The following is an 8260-nucleotide window of genomic DNA, read 5'->3' on the forward strand; positions in this document are numbered from 1 at the left end:
CCGCCGTCTTCCCATGAGAATAGAACTTGTTCAAGAAGGCACTAGTTACTTCGTTCCATGTGCGAAGTGAGTTGGGCTTGAGCTCCTTGTCAAGCCAATCACTAGCACGGCCAAGCAAAGAGAAGCGGAACAAAGTCAACCTCACATAATCCGAGGTCACACCGTTGTGTTTTATTGTGTCACAATAGTGCTCAAACTGCTTGAGATGCTCGTGAGGCGACTCATTGCTTTTCCCACAAAAGGGATGACTTTGCACCAAATTGATCAAGGCGGGCTTGATCTCAAAATTATTAGCACATGTTGTTGGTGCTTGAATCCCACACGTAGCCTCAAATGCTCCCGGTATTCCCAAGTTCTTAACCGGAAGAGCCATGTTCTCACTAGCATGCTCACTCACTTCTTGTTCCGTGTCAACACTCAAAGCCACAAACCTATTATGATTTGACGAGCTAGAACAAGCACGCCTAAGTCTCCTTAAAGTCCTTTCCAATTCAAGGTAAAGAGGATGGAGGATCCTTTGACGAGCACCTCCCCTATCAAGCATAAACACTCAAGAAAATCGTGAGCAATGCAAAGGAAAAACTAAAGCAAGAATGGAATATTTTTGTATTTTTCAATTAATGAAGTAGTCTCAACTAAACTCAATAACAACGACCGTTCCCCGGCAATGGCGCCATTTTGATAGGCGTGTTTTCCGTCGTTGATAGAAAACCACCAATGCAAACAATATTTATAAAACCACTTCAACTACCGGCAAGCGGTAAGCAAAGGGATCGTCCCAAAGAAACGGTGAATTATTGAGTTGGAAGTCAATCTAGTTCGATCAAGGATTTGTTTTGATTGTCACTTTTAAGAGTCTAAAAACAAATAAAGAACTATGTAAAATTGAATCAAGAAAGGGAAATTCTAGGGAGTCGGGGATAGCCTAGGGAAACCGAGGGAAATCAATTCAACTATTTAGCAATGGTGATCATGCAACGAAATGGTGATTAGGCAAACGGCATCTAAAGACGAACCCGCCACCTCTCGGATAGGGAACGCTAAGCGTCTAATCCACGGAAGAGCTTTCGCCTAATCCTAGAATAAACTAACTAGCATATAATAGGTACCGCCATTTGATCAACACAAGATAGGTCCACAATGTCTTGCCAAACCTATCCTATGGTTCCACGGAAATCTAATCGAATAGCATTTGCAACAACCACTCAACTAGCATGGATTTCCCATCATCAAATCTTGTTTAATCACATGAATCAACCAACAATCAATAATCTATTTCCCCTAATTCATCCCCTAGTTTCTCCCCTTTCCCTAACCTAAAACTACTCACTAATCATCCTACCAATCAAGCTATCCATTAGTTCAAAACTAGCTATCATGAAATTAAAGGAGAAGAAGTAGAATCAAATCAAAAACTGAAAATCAAAGTAACAAGCAAAATTAAAATCAAGAACTCAAGGTATTGAGGAATTGCAAAACAACAATCAACTAAGCAAGTGCAAGAATTAAAGAACTAAGAATTCAATTGCATAAAGAAGAGAAGAGTTGAAGAAAATTACAGAATTGATGCTTGGAATTGTAGAGTTTCTCTCTCTAGATTGAAGAACAAAATCACAAAACCTCTAGAATTGAAAGTGTAAAAATATGAAATGTAAAATATGAAAGCGTAAAATGAAAATAATCAAAATTCCTATTTATACTAAACCCCAAAAATAAGACTTTTAAACTCGAAAACTGAATCCCGCGCAGCCGTGTGAACGTGCAGACCCAGGTGCGATCGTGCTATGCATCAATGCGAACGGGCTCTGCGACGATTCTTCTCCTTCGTGCTGTGCGATCGTGCCCAACAACCATGCGATCGCACGGCTGTGACTTGGCTAAATCTTAGAAAGTCCTTGTGTGCTCGCACAGAAATTTAGTGCGAGCCCACCAAAATTCCGTGCGAATGGGCTCCTCTGCGGTGCGATCGCACAAAATCACTCATAGTTCCTGCATCGATTTTCCGGATTTGTGCGAGCACACGAATTTCAGGCACGAGCGCACACACTGCCTTGACTTTTGGAGCCAACTCTGTAGACCTGTGCGAGCGCACAAAATGTCCATGCAATCGCACGGCACTGCCATGACTTTTGGAGCCAACTCTGTAGACCCGTGCGAGCGCACAAAATGTCCATGCGATCGCACGGCACCTGCTCGAGCGAATCTCAGCTGTTTTTCCATCATTTTCAACATTATCACCTGAAAACCACAAAGATGGAAAAGGGGAATAAAAGAACAGCAAAACTATATAAAACTAACAAAAAAGCATAATAAAACTCTGAAAAATCCTAGCCTAGAGCGACATAAATGCCGCTCATCATCAACAGCTGCCCAAAATCTAGGATCCCCTCATCCTTCTCTGTGGCTAACCATAGGGCGCCAAGTTCCGCACTAGACAAGGATCCGGTGGCCCCCTTTGCAAAGACCGCATATAGGAGCATGCGGTTCAAGTAACGGATGGCGGGGTGGTGAAAAGAAGAAGACTTGGCCGAGGAGGAAATGAATTTCTTCTCCTCTCCCGTGAGCTCTCCCCACCAAATATTCTCATCATAGTTGTCCACACACGCCGCCACCGGATTAACGATCAAACCCCGGTTCGGGTGAGTGGTAAAGAAATCATTCGGGTAAATGGTAAAGAAATCATTGATCGCCTCGTCGGTGAGCACGTGTTGATTATTGAAAGCTTGGAAATGAAGCTAAGCCGACTCTTTTCCATTGTCATGCACCCGGCGCCTCCTAGCCGAGGAAAGAACCTCAAGAGTGACCCTCTTATAAGTTTTGGCATTCATGGTCACAAAATCCTCAAGCTCAAGCCCCGCAATTAAAGCGTTTAGCTCCTTTTCGAACCCCAAGTCCTGAACGGTCTTCTTGTGATAGAACTTTGTCGGGCGGATGTTCCGCTTAGATAATTCCTCATAGTAACTCCAAGACCGTTGCTCCGGGAAAACAATTCTGTAGGTCTCGAAGGCCGGAGGAGTGATAGCCTTCCTCTTGTTCGCTTGGGAGTTGGGTCCCTTCTTTGTACGCGTGGTAATCATGATGGATCTTAGGGACAAAAATCTACACACAAGCAAGAAAAGAGACACAATGCAAGGCAAAAGGAAAAACTAAGTTAGTCAAAAAAGCCTACAATCTACTATCAAAATTATCACCAACAAGTATCACTTCATCACTCAAGTTCAACCTAAACAATCCTCATCAACCAATCCTCATCATCCAAAAACAACAACCCATCAAGAATTCCACCAACATTTCACCAAAAATCGATCAATAGACTAGTCTTGACAAATATTCACAATGAAACATGCATAATAAGTGTAGACTAGCAAGGAACAAACACAAAAAACAAACATGCAAATCCAAACAATCAAAATCAAAGATTTCAGAATTTCACCCAAATAGTATGAACAATGAGCTTAAATGTAAAGAACAATGAAGAAAGAAGGGAAAGAAATCGTCACCACAAGTAAGGGAGGTAGACAAGATCACCCAAAAGCAAACTCCAATGCTCTAATCACAACAAGGTATCACAAAATCAATGTTCAACCAAACCCTAGAAATTTGGTGTTTTTTTTTTTTGAGAAAAATCTGAAATTATTGGTTTTGAGGTGAGGAATGAGGATGAATTTGTGAATGTGAGTGGTGTAGAGTGAAATGTGTAAGAAAGATTGAGTAGGAAATGGAGTTTTGAGGAGTTGGAGTAGAGAGGAAAGTAGAGAGATGGTGAAGAAATGAGAAGTGAGGTGAAGAAATGAAAAGAAAGGGGCGGATTTTCCAATAAAATGATCGCACGCCCAGCAGCGCTCGATCGCACGTAATGGCTGGGAGCTACTGCCTCGATTTTCCAGTTTCGTGCGACCACACGAATCAACCGTGCGATCGCACAGAACTGGAATTATGTTTCTTGGCTTGCTCGACTATTGCACACCCATCTCATCATATTTATTATGAAAAGAAAAGTAAAAGGATGAAAACACACAAAAACAAACCAGTACAAGAGTTAGACAACCGGGTTGCCTCCCGGGAAGCGCTCGTTTAACGTCATTAGCTTGACGGACCCCCCCAAAAAGGTCAAGGGGGGTCAAACACGACCAACATTGGGTCAACACTAGTCACCATGCACTTCTTTGCCCCTTTGGGCACAAAGATCTTACCGATACCGCCTTTCAAGAGACGAAAGCCAAACGATCCACCACATGCCCCTCCTCGGGAGTTGATGGATTCTTGACCTTCTTGGACTGCTTGGCTTTCTTAGCCGACCTATGGAACACCTTGGAGCGTTTAGCTCCATTAACATCTTCATCATGCATCTCAAATAACTCGGGGATGGTTACAACATCATCAAACTCATCCCCAAGAGCCTTTGGATCTCCATGGACTTCCTTTTCACCGAGAGAGGACCTAGCAAGCTTATTAGCACAATTAGAAACATGAAAATCGTTAGAAGAATTAGCACAAGTATGGTTGTTCTCAACACAAGCAAGAGTGTCGATTTTCATGCAACTTTTCATTTCGGGACAACATTGATCATCAATAGTGATCTTGAAGCTAGCTTTAGCATCTCCAGCCTTCAAGGTGATAAGTCCCCCTTGCACATCGATAAGGGCACCCGCGGTGGCCAAGAATGGCCTCCCCAAGATGATGGGGGTGTGGGCATCCTCATCGATGTCCAAGACAACAAAGTCAACAAGAAAAGTAAGCTTGCCAACTACGAGGGGAACATCCTCAATCCTACCCAATGGAAACATAACCGATCGATTGGCTAGTTGCAATGACATAGCAGTAGGAGAGAGATCACCAAGAGTAAGCTTCTCAAAAATCTTATATGGCAAGATGCTGACACTTTCCCCCAAATCAAAAAGAGCATTGTCAAATTTTAGCTTTTGAATACTACAAGGGATAGAAAAACTCCCGGGATCATTGAGTTTTGGGGGAAAGGAGTGCTGAATTAGAGCGCTACAACTCTCCGTGAGTTGAACGGTCTCCTTGGGTTCACACCCTCTCTTGCCACTAAGAATGTCCCTCATGAATCTTGAGTAGTGGGGCATTTGTTTGAGTGCCTCGGTAAAAGATAATGACACATAAAGTTTGCTAATGGTTTCCCAGAATTTGTGGAATTGGTCATCCATCTTCTTACCGGCAAATCTTTGAGGGTAGGGGGGAGTAGAAGTTGGGAGAGGAAGAAGGGTAGTCTCTTTCGACTTATCACCATCACTCATGCCATCGACATGAGACTTCCCTTCCTCATCATCATGGTCCGAGGACTCATCTCCCATTGAGCTTCAACATGCGTAACACCCTCATCTAAAGTTTTCCCACTCCTTGTCACAATTACGTACATTTGCTTAGGAGGTTGACCTTGGGGTGGGAGACTTGTGTGCACTTGTTGCTCCTTGATGGTGCTAGCAGGTTGAGCTAGTTGGGTCTCAATCATCTTAAGATGAGTATTGGATTGCTTGAATCCATCCTCAAATTCAACATATTTCTTGGCTTGCGCCCCCACAAACGACTCCATGAGAGCCTCAAGATTCGACTTGAGAGGCGGGAGTGGTGGAGGTGCAACGCCATAACCACTTGGGTTGGATTGATATTGGTTGCTAAAGGTCCTCGGTCCATTGAATCCGGGAGGTGGCAAATGAGATGCACCATAAGGAACTCCCGAGTTCAAAGGATAACCCCCACTTGAGGCACCCCTAAATTGCCCATAAGAGTAGTTATAACCCCCTCCACCTTGATGGTTGGGATTATAACCCCCTTGGTTGTATTGGCCTTGATTGCCAAAACCTTGAGATTGACCGTAGGGCGCTTAGCTTTGATAGCCTTGTGCTCTATAACCACCTCGGCCTTGGTTATCATACCCACTTCCTTGGCCATAGCCTTGGTGGGGACCATACATGGAGGGCCCTCGAGGTTGCCTAGCATAATTAGGATTGTTAGGGTTATCATTCCTAGACCTCTCATTGATGGCATTAGCATACTCTACATCAAAGTCTCCTTCATACGAAGGGCCATAATCCACAAATGACAAGTTATGAACTAAAAGGCATGGATCGGGGGAATGATTATAGTCTTGGCAATTTTCACAAAAGAATGTGCCCGGAGGCATTGAGCCATAAGAACTAACCTTGCCCTTCCCCTTATTGAGAAGAGTTGCCGAAGGAGATGGAATTGTGGACGGAGATGGTGGCTTGCTTGCTGCACTTCCCGCAAATGGTGTATTCTCAAGCTTCTCTAATCTCGAGCTAAGCTTCTCTATCATCCGTGGTTGCTCTATGGCGTACACCGAACCCTTTCCATCCTCAATCCTACTTTTCCCATCATAACTTCTTGCACCTACATGCCAAGATTGGTAGTTTTGAACTACATCTTCAATTATCTCCTCAATTTGATCTTCCGTTTTTTTCATGATGGGGCCTCCCGCGCCCGCATCTAAACTTGTTTTCGAGCTTGGACTCAATCCTAAGTAAAAGGTTTATAGCAACAACCACTTGGGAATCCCATGATGAGGGAATTCCCTTTGGTACTCCTTGAATCGGTCCCAAGCCTCGAAAAGCGATTCATCACGCCCTTGCTCAAATGATTGAATCTTGTGGCGAAACTCCGCTGTCTTCCCATGAGAATAGAACTTGTTCAAGAAGGCACTAGTTACTTCGTTCCATGTGCGAAGTGAGTTGGGCTTGACCTCCTTGTCAAGCCAATCACTAGCACCTTTAACCAAAGAGAAGCGGAACAAAGTCAATCTCACATAATCCGAGGTTACACCGTTGTGTTTTATTGTGTCACAATAGTGCTCAAACTGCTTGAGATGCTCGTGAGGCGACTCATTGCTTTTCCCACAAAAAGGATGACTTTGCACCAAATTGATCAAGGTGGGCTTGATCTCAAAATTGTAAGCACATGTAGTCGGTGCTTGAATCCCACACGTAGCCTCAAATGCTCCCGGTATTCCCAAGTTCTTAACCGGAAGAGCCATGTTCTCACTAGCTTGCTCACTCACTTCTTGTTCCGTGTCAACACTCAAAGCCTCAAACCGATTATGATTTGACGAGCTAGAACGAGCACGCCTAAGTCTCCTTAAAGTCCTTTCCAATTCAAGGTCAAGAGGATGGAGGATCCTTTGACGAGCACGTCCCTATCAAGCATAAACACTCAAGAAAACCGTGAGCAATGCAAAGGAAAAACTAAAGCTAGAATGAATTTTGTTTTTTTTCAATTAATGAACTAGTCTCAACTAAACTCAATAACAACGACCGTTCCCCGGCAACGGCGCCATTTTGATAGGCATATTTTCCGTCGTTGATAGAAAAACACCTATGCAAACAATATTTATAAAACCACTTCAACTACCGTCAAGCGGCAAGCAAAGGGATCGTCCCAAAGAAACGGTGAATTATCGAGTTGGAAGTCAATCTAGTTCGAACAAAGGTTTGTTTTGAATTGTCACTTTTTAAGAGTCTAAAACAAATAAAGAACTATGTAAAATTGAATCAAGGAAGGGGAAATGTTAGGGAGTCGGGGATAGCCTAGGGAAACCGGGGGAAATCAATTCAACTATTTAGCAATGGTGATCATGCAACGAAATGGTGATTAGGCAAACGACATCTAAAGACGAACCCGCCACCTCTCGGATAGGGAACGTTAAGCGTCTAATCCACGGAAGAGCTTTCGCCTAATCCTAGACTAAACTAACTAGCATATAATAGGTACCGCCATTTGATCAACACAAGATAGGTCCACAATGTCTTGCCAAACCTATCCTATGGTTCCACGGAAATCTAATCGAATAGCATTTGCAACTACCACTCAACTAGCATGGATTTCCTATCATCAAATCTTGTTTAATCACATGAATCAACCAACAATCAATAATCTATTTCCCCTAATTCATCCCCTAGTTTCTCCCCTTTCCCTAACCTAAAACTACTCACTAATCATCCTAACAATCAAGCTATCCATTAGTTCAAAACTAGCTATCATGAAATTAAAGGAGAAGAAGTAGAGAATAGGAAACTCAATTGCACAATCAAATCAAAAACTGAAAATCAAAGTAACAAGCAAAATTGAAATCAAGAACTCAAGGTATTGAGGAATTGCAAAACAACAATCAACTAAGCAAGTGCAAGAATTAAAGAACTAAGAATTCAATTGCATAAAGAAGAGAAGAGTTGAAGAAAATTACTGAATTGATGCTTGGAATTAAAGAGTTTCTCTATCTAGATTG

At 42.9% G+C, this 8260-nt stretch overlaps 1 pseudogene; it reads left to right on the top strand.

Moving 5' to 3' along the window:
* Positions 1 to 6533: 6533 nt before the first annotated feature.
* LOC130460445 (uncharacterized) lies at positions 6534 to 6634 on the top strand (annotated as a pseudogene).
* The last annotated feature ends 1626 nt before the right edge of the window (positions 6635 to 8260 follow it).

The sequence above is a fragment of the Spinacia oleracea genome, chromosome 4, assembly GCF_020520425.1.
Source record: "Spinacia oleracea cultivar Varoflay chromosome 4, BTI_SOV_V1, whole genome shotgun sequence".
Classification (NCBI taxonomy): domain Eukaryota; kingdom Viridiplantae; phylum Streptophyta; class Magnoliopsida; order Caryophyllales; family Amaranthaceae; genus Spinacia; species Spinacia oleracea.